Source organism: Malaya genurostris, chromosome 1 (assembly GCF_030247185.1).
Source record: "Malaya genurostris strain Urasoe2022 chromosome 1, Malgen_1.1, whole genome shotgun sequence".
NCBI lineage: Eukaryota > Metazoa > Arthropoda > Insecta > Diptera > Culicidae > Malaya > Malaya genurostris.
Window position 1 is genome coordinate 150663099 of NC_080570.1, and position 21761 is coordinate 150684859.

The following is a 21761-nucleotide window of genomic DNA, read 5'->3' on the forward strand; positions in this document are numbered from 1 at the left end:
GCCAAGTCGTCTCCTCTAAGAACAGGGTAACAAAAATTTGCCGAACATCATCGCATAGTGTGTAATATAGTGTACAGAACAAAAATAGAAAAAAAACGAAACCGTGCTGTCAGTTCTAAGTGGTTCAAACTTCGTTTTCCTACTACCCAATAAACTATCAAAACTGCATACATACGTACATGTGCATATAAAATACTCGCTACCGTTTGAAGTGACTATGTGTTGGTGATATTTTTTTTTTTGTTGTCCATTATTCGTTTCACTTTTTTTGGTTCCGCTCTTGCCCCCATTTACTGTGTATAATTCAGTGTAAATCATGTAACCACACCGCAATTCGATGTCCACACAGTTTTACTTTCGATATACTTTTATAATAATTTAATATCTGTACACTTTCGGTTCCGGTATCTGGTGATTTTGTTTCCCGTATTTGTTGTGTTTCCCGATCACCTTTCTTTCTTTTGCCGTCTTTGTCTCTGTGTGTTCGTTTCTGTCGTTCTTCATACTGTTTAAAATAAATATACAACCAATCAGCTCAGCTAAGCCAGTGTCTATACTACCAATTACACCCAGTCGATGTCAATTTAATGAGCCTAACACAGAAAGTATATGTATATATATTTTCGCCAGCTAAAATAATCATCCAACCTGCGTTTTTTTACTTTCACTGTTTTGTTTAATTGATGAGTTCATTTTCATCCTCTGCTGTGACCACGGTTGTGAAGATTAAAAATTCTACCGATACTGCTAGATCCTTGAACGACATAAATTATGCATCTGACGATATATTTAAATGAAGTATAATTAATTTGGAAGACTTTCATAATAAATAAAAAAAAAATGATAGACCCCTTAACGTTATAAACTAAATGATTTTTCGTACTTTCGATGTAATGAAAAGCAAATGTTTTGAGGTTTTCCATCTTTCCATGTTCAAATTTGGCCGTTTTCGGAATATGGTTACATTTCCGAGCAGTTTAACGGCAGAGCAATTACACGGCACAGGGACAAGGGCTGCAAGTTCATCTCTCTCTCTCTCTCTCTCTCGGTTTTTTTTTCCTGTTTCCAATCCATCACTCGTAGATCATTTGCTGTAAATTTGGAAAGTTTACACGACGAAAAATTGCCATACTTGAAGTGAAACATTCTATTTCAGTCATTTAGGGTCATTTTTTCAGCTACTTTTTTACGTTTCTTTCTTCTTAGACTCGTCAGCGCATAACACTTTATGTTGAACTGTAATGTCACCCAGCAGTCCAACATAAACCTCTGAACAGACGGAAATGTTAATGCCATTTGCAGAATGGTTTATGTTGAAACTGTTAGATGACATTACAGTTCAGCATAAACTGTTATGCACTGACGAGTCTAGAACGAAGCGTAAAGAAAAGATTCTACTTGGAGTTGTCTGGAGTCTTGCCAAGTGCGACTCAGGAAAAAAGTGTCGAGTGGAATTGTAAATTCTACCGACATTCTCAAATCTTAAAACGACAGAAAGAAATTTTATTAAGTAACACCATTTTTTACAAAAATCTACCATTTTATCCAAATGAAAACGTTTGTGAAGATTTCCATGAAAACGGCAAACCTTAACGTTGTAAGCTGTATGATTTTTCGTACGTATTGTAGTAAATTGAATCATCAAAATCGAAATGCGTACTGAATATTTCAGTTTGGCTATCTTGAAATGTGTTTCTTCACATTTCCGAACAGCTCAAGGGCAAGGCAGTTCAACGGAAAGGAGACGATTCCTGGTTCTGAATTCAGAATCTGAGTTCGGGACCAAGATATGTGTTTAAACTCTAAACCTGTATTCTGCACATGGAAATCTGAATCTAAATAATAGACCTGGATCTGGCTTCTGTACTTGAATTATTTACCTGAACTCTGCAACTGGACTTGGATTCTGGACCTGGAACCTGTGTCTGAATTTAGTACCTAAAATCTGAACATGGATGCAGATTCAGGGAATTCGGAACTTGAATTCAGGAGTTGGATTCTGGATCTGAATTCAGAGCATGGATTCTTACCCAAAATTCTGAATCTAGATTCGGGACTAAGACCCGAATTTCGGGCCTGAACTCTGAATCTGTTTTTTGCATCTAGATTCTAGATCTGGCCCTGGAATCTTGACCTGTATTCTGCACCTGAACCTGGAATTCTGAAACTGAATTATAAACCTGTATCTGGGTTTTGGACCTGAATCCTGTGCTTAGATTCTGAACCAGGGCTTGGATTGTATACCTGGAATTCGTGATCTGAATACACAAACCTGAATTCTGGTTGGATTTTGGATCTGGTTCCGGTGTCCGGATTCTAGACCTACATTATGAATATATCAGGTGTACAACTTTGCTTTCACCGTTTTCCGATAGGTGGCTGTACCGGCTGAGGCAGTGACAGTTGTTCTTGTTTTCGTATTGTTCACACTCGAAAATGTTTGTTTATGTGCCCAATTCTCGCCATTTGCGGGAAGTTTTACTTTTCTGTTACAATTCGAAAAAATGCAGCTAAAGCGCATCGAATGCTCTCAGAAACTTACGTTGATGCTGCTCTGAGTAAAAGAACGTGTCGGGAGTGGTTTCAACGTTTTAAAAATGGTGATTTCGATGTCGAAGACAAACATGGTGGTGGAAGAGAAAAAACCTTCAGAGATGAACAACTAGAAGCATTGCTTGATGAAGATTCGTGCCAAACCCAAGAAGAGCTTGCCGAATCGTTGGGAGTGAGTCAGCAAGCCATTTCAAAACGTCTCAAGGCCCTGGGCATGATTCAGAAAGAAGGAAACTGGGTGCCGTACGAGTTGAAGCTGAGGGACATCGAGCGCCGTCTATTTGTATGTGAGAACCTGTTTCAAAGACAAAATCGTAAGGGGTTTTTACATCGAGTCGTAACCGGTGATGAAAAGTGGGTTCAATACGATAATCTTAAACGCAGAAAATCATGGGGAAAGCCAGGACATGCTTTTTCATCGAAGGCAAAACCGAATATTCACGGCGCCAAGGTTATGATTTGTGTTTGGTGGGATCAGCTCGGTGTGATTTACTACGAGCTCTTAAAACCGGGTGAAACTATCCGGAGATCGCTACCGAACGCAGCTGATGCGCCTTAGTCGCGCGCTAAAACAAAATCGGCCACAATATCAAGAGCGACATGGCTAAGTCATTTTCCATCGTACCTGGAAACGCTGAAATGGGAAGTCCTGCCCCACCCGCCGTATTCCCAAGATGTCGCCCCTTCTGACTTCCACCTATTCCTTTCGATGGTACACGGCCTGGCAGATCAACATTTTTAATCCTTCGAAGAGTTGAAAAAATGGATTGCTTCATGGATGGCGTCAAAAGAGGACTCCTTTTTTCGAGCCGGGATCCGAAAATTGCCGAAAAGATTATAGATAGATTCGGGATCAATGTTAGATTTGAATTCTGGACCTGTATTCTACCTCCGAACGCTAGATCTGAGCGAATTTTTCGAATTGATTGCTGGGCCTGAATTTGTCATCTGTACCTGGATTCTGCACCAGAATTATGTACCTGATTTCTGAACATGGATTATGTACCTGGATTCTGTGCCAGAATCTTAACTCAAATTTTGAATATGGATTCTGGATCTGAATTCGAGACTTAGGTTCTGGAGTTGAGTTTTGAATCTGGATTCGGAGCCGGGATACCAACCCGAAATTCTGAACCTAGATTCGGGATTGAGACCCATGTTTTGGGCTTGCCTTCTGGATCTGTATTCTGAATCTGAGTTATTAACTTGGACCTGAACCTGTGATCTGGATCTGAGCTCTAGGCTTGAATTCTGCACCTGGACATGGATTTCGGACATTAAATTCGTGACCTGAATTTTTCACCTAAATTCTGGATTTGGATCAGACATCTGTACCTGAATTCTAAAATTGGAATCTGGGGTTGGATTCTGCATCTGGGTTTGGTACTAGGATAATGGACCTGGATTTTAGACCTTAGTTATGAATCTGGATTCGGGATCAATACCCGAATGTTGGACTTGATATCTGAACTTGTATTCTACTCTGAATTCTACATTGTGCTTGGATTTTGGATTTAAATTTTGGAACTAATATTTGAAATAATAGATCTGGCATCTGTATCTGGATTCTGAATATAGATTCTGGGATTAAGTTCTGGATCTCGTTCTTAATTCTATCTGTATTCTGTACCTGAACCTGAAATTCCGAACATAACTTCTGGACCTAGACCTGAATTCTGCAGCTGAGCTGAGCACCTGAATTTGGATTCTGTACTTGAAATTCGTGATCAGAATTCTGGTTTCTGGACTTGGATCTGGCATCTAGATCTGAAATCTGGACTTGGATTCTAGACCTGGATCCAGACCCTGGATTCTGGAATCGGAAACAGAATTTCAATTTTGAATCTGAATTGTAGGCCCGTATTCTACACCAGAATTCTAGATCTAGTTCTGCACACTTAAATTTTATTGCTGAATCTCGGCAAAAAATGCCGAGATTTGCACAGCCGAGAGATCGATAATCATCTCGGCAAAATAACAATTACTGAGAATCTCGGCAATACCAAATTTGTGAACTGTCAATTATTACCGAACTTGTCAGCAGCATTTTTGCTGTTACCTCGGCAAAAGCGATTACGATCGAATAATGAATTGCCGAGTCAACAATAATCGAACGTAGAAAGGATTTTTCGTTATTATTGTACGAAATAAATATCACAAAATCTAAGGCTACGGAAAGGAGGTGTTTTATTGATGTCCACTTTAATGCGGTATACAAAAAAAAAACAAACCTCAAAAGGAAACATCATGGTTAAAGACAATTATTCCCAGTGCTCCTCAATGCATCTACCTGGAAATAAGAAGACTTTTGTAAGAATATATCAACAGCAGAGTTTTTTATTTCACTTATCTTTTCAAGAAATATAAGAATCTCTTACCTTCATCTAATATATATTATTTTCCCGCTCCACCAGCAATGGCTATGTGGTGCTTTGCACATTCGACAAGAGACATTAAATGACAAGTGTTTCACCGAGTTTCAGTAAAAGCTAACACACTGTTCGAAATCTCGGCAAACAGATTTGCTGATTTCGGTATATTTGTTGTTTACTGACAATCTCAGCATTATATTTTTCCAAACTTCGGCAAAAGAACGCACTTTACCGAGATATTAGAATATTACATTAACGAATTTCGGAAAATAGCATATGCATTACTGAACAATCAGTAAAATGTCGTGTTGCCGATCTAATTCGGTATTTCATTTTGCCGAGCTCAAGAATCTGTTTTAAGTGTGTGGGTTCTAGGCCTGTATTCTGCAACTTAACCTGGAATTCTGAACCTGAATCATGGATCTTTACCTGAGTTTTGGGCTTGGATTCTCTGAATGTGGATTCTGGATCTGGATCTGTCATCTGTAGCTGGATTCTGGATCTGAACTCTAGACTTGGATTCTGCACCCGAGTACTGAACCTTGATCATGTATTTGAATTGTGGAGCCGAATTCTGAATCTGAATTCGAGACCAAAACCTGAATTTGTGTTCGATATCAAGAACGAGAGTTAGGAGCTAAACTCTGGACTTGTATTGTACATTCGAATTTCAGATATGGAGTTGGGTTCTGTACATGTACTTCACATAAACCTGGAATTCTGAACAGGGGTTATGGACCTATACATGAATTCTACAGCTAAATTATGGGTCTGAATTATGCACCTGATCTTGGATTCTGGGCTCAAAATTCGTGATATGAATTTCGAATTGGGATTCTGATCCATCATCTAACGTCTGTTCCTGGAATCTATACCTAAATTTTGAACTTATATGCGCTAGAGTTGGATTCTGCGTCTGCGTCGGGAATTGAGTTCTTCACCTGGACTTGGATTTCGTGCTCTGTACATGGATTCTGAACGTCGATTCTGCGCCTGGATTATGAATCTAAATTTTGGATCTAGACTTAAACCTACCTGGACCTGGAGTTTCGTACATGGAATTGCATTCTGAATCTCGAATCCTGGACCTGAATTTTAACCTGCATTTTCGATCCGTACCTGTATTCTGCACCTGAATTCAACACCTGAGACTAGGACCTGAATTCTTAACTTGGATATATTTTTTTGTTTTCTGGAGTTGAATTTCGATTCTGGATGAACCGAAATAATAGGCTTATGGTGCGTTGTTTTCCTCTTTGAAGCGTATTGATTACAAAAATTTTATAAAACGTTAATTTTGTGTTATTTCCGGTTATGTCAAGCTCCTCAAGCGTCGGAAAGTCGGAAGAATAATGAAGCAGGAAAAAAATTATTTTATTAGAACGAGCCCATTCCACTCAGCCAAAACAATGCGTATCTCTCACGCAATTCATTCCGCAGCCCAACACTCTGATCTCGCAAGCCACTTGGCGCATGTTCAAATCTGAAAGAATTTTCAATGTCAACGGGATCGTAGTCATATAATTATTCTTTACATTTTAATATTCGGCTGTGAAGATCATTGAATTCTGAATTAATTGGTTTTGTTTTAAAGCCATGTTTTTTGTATGAAAATGAAATATATAACCAATCTCGTTAGTGCGTCTTTCAACTTAGTTTTCATATCATAGTTCACTAAATTTAGCTCAGTCGTAAAATGAGAGGCGAACGTTTTTTCTGTTCAAGAATACTTTTTATTAAAAAAATATTTAAATAATACCACTTTTTTCAGTAGAATCTAATCGAACCTCCAAGTGTACGCTGATCACTGGCATCAGAATAACATTATCCTTATCGATTATTATCCATAGATCTGGTACATTCCTACTTCTTGAGATGGCGTTTCGCCAGCTTTCTCATCTCAAGCGGTTCATAAATAAATGCCAAAGCAATGGCAATTCAGACATCGAAGGCAGTGCATAAATCCGGTCCCATCGTAAATAGTAAATTCCCGAATCGTTCGACGTATGCACATAAAACTATTAGCAGAAACGCCAGAAAGGAAAAATTATCGACTAAAATTGTTCCACTCTCTCAATTGTGCAGCCAGCCGCACTAAATCACAGCTGACAAGCGGAGTTCCTGCCCGGTGGTTGGTTGCAACCCCTTCGTGTGACCAAGGGGTACGACTTTTCGCAATATATCTCCGATAGTAGTCAATTGGAAGCACACAACGCTACGAATCATTCGGGGAAATACATAACTATGTTTCGGGTTTTTTTTTTCGATCGTAAAATGATTGCCGGTCCTAAGCCGAGAGACACGCTGGTTCGATTGAGGGTAAAATATTTTAGCGTCAGGACTCAAATCGGAAATGCGCGCAAAATTTAGTAGCTTTCAAACAATTTGTTTAGAAGAATGAAATTTAGAAATTGATTTGCTTCGACAAGAAACAATTAGCTAAAGACAATGGTATTTAAAACGGTTCAATTCAACTCAACCGAAATGCGATAAAAATACGCATTGTTCTGTCTCGGTGGGACGATTATGAATTTGAAAAAAAAAACTGTTCGATTTTAGGAAAAATGTTTTTTTTTTTCAACAAATACGACCTTTTGCGAAATACCGATTGATTCCGTTTTATTTTTACATCCATCGGTGACGCTGGTTAGCTAACCGCAATGTTTGATCCTGTAACAGATTTTCCCAACCGGAAAAACAAACCCATTTTCCGGGGTCCTTTGGTGGACAGTAAAACAAATGAATATAAATGGTTATTTTTCGATGTCAGTACTGATAACATCCGTACGTGGAAAACACTGTTGGAATGCACCGTGCAAGGAAGGAAGTTGTGCGATAAGTTGTTCCCATATATCATTCGATAGGGGGGTTTCTGCGTGTCCAATCAGCCAACAGGATAAGCGTACCTTTGTTCGGTTCATCAGTTCCCTCCTTGCAGCTCGTAAATTGCAACTAATTGTTAGAGTGGGTTGGATAGATTTGAAGTTTTTTGCATCTCTTTAGAAGCTCTGCTTCAAATCAAACTTTAATTCAAGTTTAAATTTTTCGGTGATATTGCTTCCTGGGATTGAAGCAATGATATTCACTTAAACTTTATAGCCACCCATTAATTGTGAATCAAGTAAACGGTAAATTGATGCGGAAGGTCAACTAATCTGATGACAGTTTGCACTGTGCTATGGAATAAATCTACACCCAACTAGAAAAATGCTCATTTATTCAGTAGTTTTTACCCAATTTTGAGTTCGATGTGATTCTTTTCTTTCATTCACTCTTTCCATTGATGTCAAAAAACAGATGCAGATGTCGAAATTAAGACTCTGCCTGCTAGGAAGAAGATTCAGATCAGGGATGCCATATCTGTAGATTTATAAAATAAAATATATTTTGACAGATTTTTTCGTTTTTTTTTTTTGTTTGCTCGCTAAATCTACAAAGTGGAGCATTTAGTAGATATTTAATTTTTTACCTGGCATCTGTTATTAAGATTGTTTGGCCCACTCCAGGTTTAGTTGACTCGGGTATTCTGTTTCATACTTGTATAATCTACACCAGAATAAATTTACAGAGAAAATTTGCCATCGTGCATATTTTGATACCAAGCAAACGGAGCAATTGCCGATTCAAATCAGTTGTTTTGTATATAATTCTAAATATTAGTAGGCTATGAACCGGCGAATGGCGGTATTGGTAACCGCAAAACGTTGTTTTGATTCATAGATCGTAGCAAAAACCTAAACATTGCATCAATCACACAATCAAATTTATGCGATCCCAGTACAGATTTTCAACTTCAGTATAAACACACTTTAATTCCGGGTATTCCAAGCCGATCCGGATCCGAATGACGTGGCAACCCCAACCAACCCGACGCGGCCCCCTAGGAGATGATAATATAGTTGACCCGGCAGGTGAAGGCCGACCAGCGGTATCAATTTATGACCGTGGGAAGTGCTCTTGAATTTATGCATTTCGGATGCATGATATATGGAACTAATATGTTGAATGGATCCGGCTCGGTGCTGGTGGTGGGAGAGGTCCGGACAGGTCAACAATAAAACCGTATGTCGGCTGCTGTTGTAATAATTAAGGAAGTGTATCAAATGTCCGGATGATTAAATGCTAGAATAGGACGGGGTTCTTTGGGTGCTTTGTTGCAGATTTAAATTACAGTAGTTGAAGATAAACATTTTGAACAGCTGGTGGAAAAACGATTATCATGGACACGGTTTATTGTACGCACAGATAGGCAAATGACTAATGAACCAAAACAACACCTGAAATTGCTGTACGTGTAGTGCACACATACAGTTGAAATGTTTTACGACTTGTCGATTTTGAAACTTACTTGAATGGTTCATATTTTTTTCGGGAGTAGTTCCTTTCACCGAAAACGATTTCGCCGAAAGCTGTTTTGCCGAAAGCCGTTTTGTCGAAAGCTGTATCGTCGAGAGCCGTTTCGCCGAAAGTAATTTTGCTGTTTCGTTGGAAGCCATTTCAACAAAAACCTTTTCGCCGAAAACCATTAACAAACAACATGACTTGTTTCAATAGACTAGGCATCATCAAAGAGGTTTGTTTCAATGTTTCTCGATAGATGAATCAAACTAATGTCGTTTTTGCTGGATGCTAAACCTAACCCAGTTTCCACTCTAACTGCTGTCAAACGGTTTTTTTAAGTCAGTTTCGAACCTAGTTTCAACGTTATTGAACTGCTCATTCGATAGAAAGCCGTTCGAAGAAATGACCCTGATCCAATGGTCAAATAGGCCTCCATCCCTTCAGTGTAATGTTGATAGAATTATAGTAAAACATTTTAAGAAAGTTTCATCAAATTTTCAAGTCTATCGAGAAAAAAACTCTAGAAGTTATGCCCTTTAACCTCCTCTTATCTCATACTGCAAAGAGACAAAGGTTCAGCGTCAAAATTCTGGAACATACTAGCGACATGCGCTTGTAAGGAGACTCAAAAAAAAGAATCCGTAAACAACGAAGTTTCTGCAGGAAACGTACTTTATGGAGCTGGAATCGATGATTCAGTGCGTTTCTCTCGAAAGCACAGTTTTATATTCCGTGTCCGTCATCATTTCAAAACTACTTTACCAATTATTCTCAAATTTAGTACACTCTACTTATAAAATACCCCACTTCTTCTTCTTACTATGGGAAGGATTTACAGCTACAAAATGGGGGATTTTTTCGTGGAAATCGCCACATCAAAAATTTCATAACAAAATAACAAGAATCAAACAAAAACCTAGGGGTCTTGAAAACTAGGGTGGCAAGTGACCGGGGAAAACGGGAAAAAGTTGGGAATTTGGTTTCACTGGGAAAACCCGGAAAAAAATCCGGGAATTTTAGTCCAAAAGCCGGTAAAAATATTACAAGCTTAAATATTTTTCTCGTTCAACGATTTTTAAAGGTTCAAAAAGCAGTTTTAAATCAGTCAGAAAGCAACAGAGCTTTTCTTTACCTTCAAAAATGTTGGTCCTAAATTCATCATAATTTGTCTCCGTAATGTTATCTTGAGACAATACTTTTCTACTGCTCATCTTTGTGTGAGATATTGATTAAAACAGGAAACAAAATTGAAAAAAATGTCGATTTTGACTTAATCCACCGATTGCAGGGAGTATAGAATTTCCTTCTTTGCGAGCTGAAACTGGTTTGAGGGCTGAAAAGAATCGTAGAATTGTTTTAGAATATGGTTTGATTTGTTCAGTATATCTATGTTTAATTTCGACTATCACTATCGACTATCGACTATCAATTCAGTTTGAGCTTTTGGAACTGATAGACTCCTAACTTCAAACATGTAATGATTCAAATAATCTATTGCTGTATTGATATCAGCCGAATTGCCCAAAACCATTTTAGGATTTACATTGCTTCCGTTTTTTCCGTTAGATTAGCTCTAAGGTGGTAGAATATAGAACTAATTGAATCAACCACTGCTTTATTTGAAATCCTGAATATTTTTAGTGCATCAATCTGAATCAAAATCTGTTTGGGTAATCTTTTTTCTACAAAGGTTACATTATTCTTCTAGATCGATTGTAGAAGGGTTTCTCATAGAAGATAAACTAGTTGGGCTAGTCGGAAATAAAACTGGCTAGATATAAGCGAAAGTTAACAATGAGCAAAAAGAAGCAAAAAACAGAGCCAGATGTTTGTGACTTAATTTTTTTAACGTCAGAGTACTATCAGACCAGTCCAACAACACTAGAGATCACACTTTTTCTTCAGTAAACTTTCACACTTTGTAGTAGAGCTGATCCGGGTATGCAATTTTCATAAACCCGTATCCGATCGAAAATAAAGAAATCTTTGCGCCAGAATATTTTTCTTTTCCTAACCCGAACCCAACAAACCCGTACGCGATGTAAAATAAAAAATCTTCACTCATACCCAACCTGAATCCGACAATTCGTCTTGTTTTCCCTAGCCTAAGTCTTTCAGGTTCGTTATGCGCACTTGGATTCTCGAGCTAAGTTCTGAACTTGGGTTCTGGAACTGTACTCCGGACTAAATTTTTGACCTGGATTTCGCGCTTGAATTCTTTAGCTGAATTCTGAATCTGAGTTTGGAACCTGGATTCTGAGACTAAGCTTCGAACTGAGTTCAGAACTTGTATTTTTGAACTGTAATCCAGACCTGGATTTTAGTTCGTGGATGGAACTAAATTCATAACCTGGATGCTGGAACTAATTTCTTGATCTGAATCCAGAACGTGGATTTTGATTCTGAGTTCCGGACCTGGACTGTGAAACTAAATTCTGGACTTTGATTTGGAGCTGAAGTCGAAATTCTGGGCCTGGACTCTGCAACTAAATTCAGGACCTGTATTCTGAAGCAGGGTTCTTGAACTGAATACCGGACTGAATTGTGAACCTAGAACTGAGTTCTGAACCTGCACTCTGTAAGTAAATGCTGAACCTTGATTCTTGAACTGTAATCTTAAACTGAGTTCTGAATCTTGATTCTTGAACTGAACTCAACCTGGACTTTAGAACTGAATTTTGGAACTGAATTCAGGACCTGGTTCTGATTATAACTGGGTTCGGTACTTGAACTCTTAAACTGAACTGCGGACCTGGATTTTGGGACTGAATTAGTTCCGAACCAGAGTTCAGGAAGTAAATGCGCACCTGAATTCTCAAACTGAGTTCTGAACATGAGTTCTGGAACTGTGCACCGAACTAAATTATGGACTGAGCTCTGAATCTGGATTCTGAAACTGAGTTTCGGACCAGGATTTTGAAACTTAATTCTGGACTTGAAATCTGAAACTGTACCGCAGGCCTGGAGTTTAGTTCCTGGGTGGAACTAAATTCATAAACTAGATTCTGGAACTCATTTCTGGACCGAAATTAAGAACGTGCATTTTGAAACTGAGTTCCGGACCTGGATTCTGGAACTGAGTTCCGAACATAGGTTTTGGAACTGACTCTGGGTTCTACATTTAAATTCAGGACCAGTGTTCTGAACTCGTGAACTGAATACAGAACCAGGAACTAAATTCTGCACCCAGAACTGAGTTCTGAATCTGAACTCTGTAAGTAAATGCTGGGCCTGGATTCTGTTATTTTGAACCGTAATCTTGAACTGCATTCTGAATCTGGGTTCTGGAACTGAACCTGAACCAGGATTTTAATACTAATTTCTAGACAGAATTAGGAGGCAGATTTCAGGCTCTGGATTTTGGAACTGAGATCTGAACCTGGATTCTTGAACTGAGTTCTGAATATTGGTTTCGGAACTGATCCTGGGCCTGCATTTTAACACTAATTTCTGAACTGAATTAGGAAACAGAATTCTAGAACTGCGATCTGAATCTGGATTCTGCGACTGAGCTCTCGGACTGATTTCTGGACTGAATATTAGGGAACAGAATTCAGAACTTGGATACTGCATCTGAATTCAGGACCTGGATTCTGGAGTTGAATTCTGAACCTGGATTCGAGAACTGAATTCTGTATTGGATTTTGAGACTGAATTCTGAAGTTGGATAGTTGAACTGTATTTCGGAGCTGAAACCTGGTTTCTTGAGCTGAATTCTGGATCTAAATTCTTAGCCTGGACTCTGGCATTGAATTTTGAGCCTGGATTGGGGAACTTAATTCTGGAACTGAATTCTGAACTTTTTTTTTTTATTTATAACAATTTTTATTCAGGCCAATTTGCGTATAGCTTTACGTGGCCGATTTACCCATGTTTTTGTTACACAATATAATTTTTTTATTGTTGGATCTCGTTGTCACCCTTCTTCTAGGGGAAGAGGAGCTTCCATTTCCTTCTATCGAAGATTGGAGGTCATTTTGTCCGTTGCTCATATCATCCATTGCTACATCGTTGGAATTGTGAGTGGTTTCCGTTTCCTTGTTTCCATTGTTGATCGCAGTCTTGGGTTCATTTGCAGTTGCTGTAGATGCGCTTTGTACATTGATTGCAGTTGATAGTTGGCTAGATGGTGAAGGTGCTTTTGAAACAGGAGCACTGCATTCACTAGTTTCCGTTGTTGGTTGGTTGTCCTTGTTTTTGTTTGTTTTGTTTGTTTTTGCAGTTTCAGTGCAAGGTTTGCCGTAGTGTGCAGGTTGTTCACAAAACTGACATGTAACCAATTGATTTTCATACGTAATCAACGTTTTACACGGATGTATCCCGTCTTGACCACAAATGATGTAAGATGGAATTGCTTTACGTAGTTGCATACGTACCACTCGCACGCCATTCCGGATACCCGGGAAAAATTCCGCCATACTTCTTTTTCGATGGAAAGAACTTCACCGTACTGCGACATACATTCCCGAACATACCCCTCGCTGGTCTGCGGGGGAAGGTCATGCACGCGTACTTCTATGGCATTGTCCACCATGTACACAGGGATTATATATTTAACATTGTCATGATCAATACTGTGCACCCCGTTATTAACCGAAGCAAATGCAATTGCATCTTTTTCACGTTTAAACATAATGTACACACAGTTAGACGCCTTGTTGAATTGAATCTCACTTACATCATTAACGTTTAGATGCATTCGTTCCTTAAGCAAGATTTCAATTTCGGTTGCTGCAGGTCTAACTTTGCAGCGCTTGAAATCAATACAAATTGAATTTGGCCTTGTAGGCCAAGTTTCAGGCTTTGTTAAATCGTATTTGCCCATTTCGTACACTCTATTGTTCACTGCACTGTATTGTCTTTGTTTCTGTCGTCGCGACCGTAAAAAATTTTCGACTGTGTCGTTTGCGATGCGAGCACGAACTGAATTCTGAACTTGTATTCAAACTCAAACTATCGCGGCAGATGAAGAAGAAGTTGCTACGTCAAGATAGTTTCCTGGACGGGAATATAAACTGCAATTGAAACAGTAAAGATGGCAGAGATTTTTAAATACATTAAACTGTGGACACTTACAAAGAATAATTACTTGGTGACTTGAAGGGCTCAAATTATTGAAAAAAAAACGTCGGCTACCTTTCCTCAAGCAGCACAATTATTCAGTTCGATGTTTTGGTTGGATTTTGCATCTTGCCACTCCGCATAGCATCGTCGAACAACGTTCACAGCAATAGAAAAAGATTGGGCCCTCGCCAAACGGTACGTTAACATGATCAATTGTGACTTGCATATAGTGCGAGTTAGCCTCAAAACCAATGCTGCAACCGTTCCCCAACACAAAGCTGATATAATTTACCAACCTCCGCCTCGCCAGTGTCCACCACACTAACCGAAGTTTGCAAAGTTTATGTTTTACGAACTGTCCGAAAGCATGAACAAACTTTCGGCAACTTAATCCCATCTTGAATAATTACTATCTCGTGCAAAATTTGCATAACCCTTTTCGCATTCACCACACCTCTAGAGTGCTAAACAAGAATTCGGAAAATTCTTCCGGGCCTCCCTCACCCGAGATTAACATGTGGAAATGTTCTTTGGCCCATTCCGGCTGTCTTTTTATTTTTCGTACTGGATCAACCTCCCCGTCATAATGAAGGAGTAGAATGAAGAGGGAGAATACTAAATTCGTTGAATATGTGCAATCCTTCTTCCAAACGACTCTGCTAGAATCAACAACATATGGTGACAAAGTTGTTCCTAACTCACCGACCGGCAACCAACCCTTTCATCGCAGAATACCCGGGGTGAAGTGTGGGAGGGGGTTGATCTTTTGAAAGCTATACAGCATTTTCTTGCAAGTTTCAAGTTGAATATGGTGCAAATATCAAATGCCTTCACACTCAGGTCCAAGCCAAGGGCTGGACAGAAGCCAAAGTTGGCAACTTTTCGGCCCCTTCAAAAGAACCGACCACCGACTCTGTGGACTCTGGACCGGGCCCGAGCCCGGGAAGGAAACAAGATGTAGAGCATATTTGTGCCAAATCCTGGTCTCCCGTAACCAGCAGCTCATGTTTAGCATAGGCTGAGAGAGAGAGACAGTGGTCAGACTTGGGAGAAGTTTCTGTTTAACTTCCTTCCTGGGTTATGCACCAAAAAAAGGGCAGATGACAGTGTCCTGGATGCCCGCGCGTGTGTGAATGCTCTCAAAACTGGGTTTAATTCAATAATAACATTACGAGCAGCACATGCATGCACATTTGGGGGAGGTGGGAGACCAGTTTGAAATGAATTATGCAAATTTTCCTCTTACTCGAAGGTCGGAGGTTAAACTAAAAAATATTTATTTCCTGCGATTCCGAGGTAGTGTGCCAGGTTATCCCAAGGACGACGATTGTTGTCGTTTGTTATCCGTTTGTTCGTCGAACCGCAAAAGTTTTCCCCAATCCATACATGAGCGAAACTTTCTCTAAGCGTCCATTTCCACCGTCGTCCACCCTTCCGTCCTTCCCAGAAAACGGCTTCCAAGTAAATCTACCATCCTGCTATCGTTACATTATCGGAAATAAAGGAATGAAAATTGATTTATGCGTTTGCTTCCTTGAAAGTGCTATTGTAAAAGTTATGATTTGCAGTTTGCTGCGACTTGGGAAAAACCGGATGCGAACGCCCAGTCTGTTTTTTTTTTTTATATTTGGCTTTCAAGTTGAAAACAAGTTCTCGGGGAACTATTCGCCTGACAAAAAACATTGTTTGTCTTTCAAACTGTGATACAGATTTAATGCGGACGAAGATTCAATGTATTTCAGTTGGACAGGAGTTCGAATGTTCGAAAACATTCTTCGAGCGGTATATTTCTATTCCACCAAAAAAATCTTGCAATTGTTCGTGGAACATAGAAGAAAAAAGTTTCATGCCACATTACTTTTGTGGCAGCCATTTGTGAAAGAAGTTTAATGAAAAATCACCACAAATCCCGTTATCAAAACGTTTCTAGTTAGACAACGGGTTGAGTCAGACTTCCAGGCAAAAATTCGACAAGAGTTGGCAACAACCCTGTTACGACAGTTGACTTTCATATCTCGTCCGATATATGAGTCAACCAAACGAACTAGAGGCTCTCTTAATAGCACGAATTTATCCCGTCGTAGTTGACTTCAAATGGGTTCGTTTTCGACCGCCTGGATATCCAATTGAAGTTTTGCACCTCTATATCAAGGAGGCACATTCGCTTCAATTGAATAAAGTAACTAGTGTGATAAACGTTCAATTCCTCATGAAGAGTTAAGTGATTGAATTCACTAACAACAACATTTTGCTCTAGGTGGAGTACATTATACACAGAAAAAAATTATGAGATTTACAGATTTTATGGCACAATTCTTAAGAACGCAATCCGTAAAATGAACCTAAATCAAACATACACCACCTTTCAAGTAAGTTTGTTTCAGCAATTGAAATATATCAGAATGCATTAAACTTGTGTTCGATCAATTGTAAAAATGAGTCTTAGAGGACGTAAATGTAAACAATTTTTTCTAGTTGTGACAATTAAGTGATGCGACTGATTTTCTTGCAGCGCTTGTGGTGAACTGGCTACCCTGCTATTTCTTTCTCCTTCCCCGGAATCCTTATCATCTCCATTGATATATTTAATATGGCTCTAGCATGTTTAGTTCGCTTGCTGGGTCGTGCTTAGTAGACGTGTGCTGGTGGCTGTGCGATAAAACTTCATTTCAATCGAATATTATTAGATAAACATGAAATTTCTGGACGTTGACTGTCAGCATATCCCTTCTCATTCGTTTTACCTTCGTTGCTGAAGCTCCCAGAATTCATCGTCAATTGAATAACCGTACGTAGTCATTTGAAGTTTTGCTCGCTCAGTTTATAGTGCCAATCAATTTACCTGATTCATTTTCTTCACTGTGGGTAGTGAGCAAGTACAAATGAATTGGCATAAACATCAATTCGATAACACAAAACGCTCTCCGACCATAATAATAAATAGAGAGTGGCGGTTCTCGTTTGAGTTTTCAATTATCATCAGCAATTTAAAATCGATAATTTCGACTGTTTGAAATGTATTGAGATGTATTTCGAAGCATAAAAAAATAAAAACTGAAAGTGGGAACAACTAATTTATTTTTATTTTGTAATTGATATTTCAGTTATCAGTTATTGGTTTACTTTTCATCCGTTATCTTGAATCAATTCGAATGTTTACATGAACCTCACTTGAAGGCCACTCTCTCATTCAAACTGACGGTGATTAAACTGAACTTCGGTAGAAATAGAGAAACGAATGAAGGACGAGACGCGATGCCTATTCGGTGCGACAGCGAATGTTGTGTGTTAGAATGTGAAGTTTACTGCAGTAGAGTGATCGTCAGTGCGCGCACACGTTTTGTGGTGCTCGTCACGAAAATGGAGAAACGAAATCTAGAGCAATGCACCGCGATTAAATTTTTTTTCGCTAGATTGGACGAAACAGCTTCGAAAATGGACGCTAAATTTAAAAAAAAGTGTGATGATAGTGCTCTTAGTCGTTCCCAGGTCTTTCGATGGCATAAAATTTGATAGCAGAGGCATGAAAGTATGGAAGACGAGTGTGAACTGACGCAAATCCACAGCGTGTGCGCGCCCTAATCCGTCTAGATTGGCGTCTAACAGTTCGAATGTCGGAGCTGGATATGAACAGTGAAACTGTCAGACTAATTTTAACAGACGATTTTGGGATGAAAAAGTTGAACGCAAAGATGGTTCTAAAGAACATTTCTGAGAATACCGAATGGCCAGCGCAGAAGATTGTCAGAGTATTTGTACTCTAATTGGATCGCCGTGTTGCAACAGCCACCGTATCCGGTTGATAAGTCAAAGGAACCCATTTTGAAATGACTACGAATATACAGGCGACTGCGACTCACGGACATCATAATCGGAGCGTTCCAAAAATGTTATGAAGCATGGAAAACGTGCTGGAATCGTTATGTAGTTGCCCCAGGAGATCCCATTTTGAGGGGGATGGCAGAGCTGTTGAATATTTTTTTTTAAAAATACGGTTTTTATAGCATCAGTCTTATTACTTAGTTGTCAAATCTCGTACACGGAGAATTATCTGTTAGACGTCTGTGGTTTTGATGAATTCACCCGAAGAGCCATGTCCCAGTACGGAACGATTTTTTTCATCACTGTGAAAGAATTTCGAGGGTGGTGTTCGTTTGTTACGCATACGCTCGAGGAAACCTATACCTTCATATTTGATTTCCACTCAGAACACAACGTAGCCATGTAAACCACTGGTCGCGTACGGCAATCAGCTGATCATTTGTCAATATTATCAGAAAGCTATTGACCTTAGTATAGTTGACATGCAAGAAAGAAATCATGTACACGCAGGGACAACAGTACATAGGCTCAAACCCATCCTAGTACTTTCGGGGATTGACTTAACAATAATGATACATTTTCATCACAAAAACCATTATCCATCAAACCAATAAATAACAAGGTACCAGTGAACTGAACACCCAAACAAAAAGAAGTAAAAAGGGAAAAAAACGATGTTTTCCCCAACAACACCGTCGCCGAATCAATGGACGAAAGCGTGAATAGTAAACTTAGGCCCCACCCTCCATAATATGCTGGATAGCCATGAGAGTACATCTCTTCACATGAAAAGGGGCAAGATCTAGCATGTTGGGTTCACGTAAATGAGCCAGAGAAAAATTCCGAACGAATAAAAGAATCGTTTCCGGTAAATAATTCAGTTTGGTTTAATTTTTGCCGGAACAATTCTGGCAGAATCCATTCAGTTGTTCTTTACGTTTCGTCTTAGACTTGGACTTGGCCAGTCGAAACTTCAAAACTTCAAAAAGCACAGCCTTTGTTTTACATTTCTTTGGTGGAGTTTGACTTTCTATCTCGACAGACGTCGCAGCCGATTAATAACGTACTGATAGTTGTTCAGCATAAACTGTTCGGCACTGACGAGTCTAAGACGAAACCTTTTTTTCTGTTTTCATTTATTTTTAATTGAAAATCTTCATCAAGCGCGATTGTGCTGAGTTTGTACCACCAAGCCGCACATCTTTAGTTCGATCGTTTGCATTAAACAAATAACAACACGTCAGTCAATAAGTCTCCAATCTGACAAAGAGATGGCGTCACTAATTTAAAATTATTTTAGCTTTACCTCAACAAAAACTTCCTTTAGATGGCACCTGTGAAAATTTCATACTAAACAAACAAAAAATGCGTGATAAGCACTATCCGGGTTCTGCTTCAAGCAAACATATCATTATTTATTGGTATAATAAATTTACAAACCTTTGGAAATCGTACAAAAAAATTCATTGCATGAAAATGGATAATCAGAAAGTGAAGTTGTAGTTGATAGCTACCAACGTAAAGATATTAAAAGGAAGTGTATTTTCTAAGATTTGCTTGAGAATTAGAATATGAAAACGTTATTCGCAAAGTAAGTGTCGCGCTTTCTCGCAGCTGATTAAGTACAACTAATCGTTACGATAGTTCAATTCCATGAATGTAAGTTCGAATTGCTGCTGCGTGCTCCATATTCGCCAGATATAGCCCCCATTGACTATCTTCTGTTTTCAGATTTAAATAAAATCATGCTGAAAACAGCTTTGCCACGAATGACGAATAAAACTAAATCGAGGCATACAAGTAGTAGTGTGTTGAAACACCGTTGGAATTCTTGTATTGCTTTGAAAGGATAATACAGTGATATTTTATTTATTTAGTTCTTTCTTCGGCATGTACCGGACAGATGATGTTTAACATAAGTGTTGCCAAAAATTAATCAAGTTTAAGAAAAAAGCTTTCTTGTTTTTATCACACCAAATTAAAAAAATAATAACGTAAACTTTTTTTACGAACCTTTTTCTTGGAAAGAGGTTTTTGCATAAATTTTGCATCCACTACAATAAGGGTATTTTTGAAACGGTTTTGAAGGATAGATTCCGCAAAACGATATTCGAGGTATTCTTGAAATCCAAGATGGCAATTCGATGATTAAGATCGTTGCGAAATCCAAGGTGGCGACTTTCGGTTTATCGATATTCCTTGAAAACCCTTACTCATATTGTAAGGGGTTTTAAAGGAATATCAATGAACCGAAAGTCGCCATCTTGGATTTCGGTTTGACCCCAAACGTTGTCTCCCAGCTTATACTCATCAAACCAATGCAAAATAACGTAAACCTTTTTTATGAACTAACACGATTTATGGAATTCCCACTTAGTTCGTAAATTGAGGTTTCGGTGTACTAAAAAAAACGATACGCCTGCCAATGCCGATATGTGCTTCTGTGACTCAGTCGGTTAGCGGACGTACTTTCTATTCTAATGATTCTCGGTTCAAGTCGATGTCGCAGTTGATTTTGTACTCCCATGTCAAACTTCTATTTCAAGAGACTTAGCAGCCGATTTGTAAGAGTACAAAGCAGTTGCGTGGTTAGTGCTGTAATCCAACGGACAATAAAAAGAATCCGGTCAGGTCTGGAGTCGAACATACGCCCACTGTTTTGTGAGACTAGCGTTTTACTTTCTGAACCGTCGACTCGTACTTTTTATCAGGTGTACAACTTTGCTTCCGCCGTTTTCCGATGGGTGGCGGCTGAGGCTGGTTAAAATAAATAGATGATAATGCCTTTAAAGTGAGTGTGTACAGTGCCTAACGAATTGTCATCGCCGTTTCAGTGACAGTTGTTCTTGTTTTCGTGTTATTCACGCTCGAAAATGTCTGTTTATGTGCCCAATTCTCGCCATTTGCGGGAAGTTTTACTTTTCTGTTACAATTCGAAAAACAATGCAACTGATTGAATGCCTTAAGAAACTTACGGTGATGCTGCTCTGAGTAAAAAAACGTGTCGGACGAGGTTTCAACGTTTTAAAAATGGTGATTTCGATGTCGAAGACAACCATGATGGTGGAATGGAAAAAACCTTCAAAAATGAATAACAATTTACTACGAGCTCTTAAAACCGGGTGAAACGCTTCTTGGATAGCGTCAAAAGAGTACTCCTATTTTCGAGCCGGGATCCGAAAATTGCCGGAAAGATGGGAGAAAGTTGTCGCTAGCGACGGACAATACTTTGAATAATACATCTGTAAGCACTTTTTCGCAATGTAGTTGAATGAAAATTTTTGTTAATTGGATTCATCCGGATTAATCAGGTGAAGAATATTGATAATTGTTGTTAGTTAGTTTTTGACCAAACGAAACGGTTTTGATTTTACCTAGTCCCATTTTTAACAATTTTAACCCAAGTTAATAGGAATTCTTCGTTTTTTTGCAGCTTCGCTCTAAATGACGGTTTGTAATTTCTAAGTACATCTCACCCTATTGTACCGGAACCGGAAGTGAGATCCATACAAAAGTCGAAAGCAATCTATTTGTATGAACGTTAACCCTTTTATTCGAGTCCAAGTTTGTCGAAATCGATTCAGCCGTTTCCGGGAAAATGACGAGAGT

General features: G+C 38.9%; 1 protein-coding gene across 12 annotated transcripts in view; it reads left to right on the top strand.

The window, feature by feature from the left end:
• The window catches only part of LOC131426183 (disintegrin and metalloproteinase domain-containing protein 33), a 1149595-nt gene that overhangs the window by 1045712 nt on the left and 82122 nt on the right, over positions 1-21761 (top strand). The gene's annotated exons all lie outside the window — the stretch shown is intronic.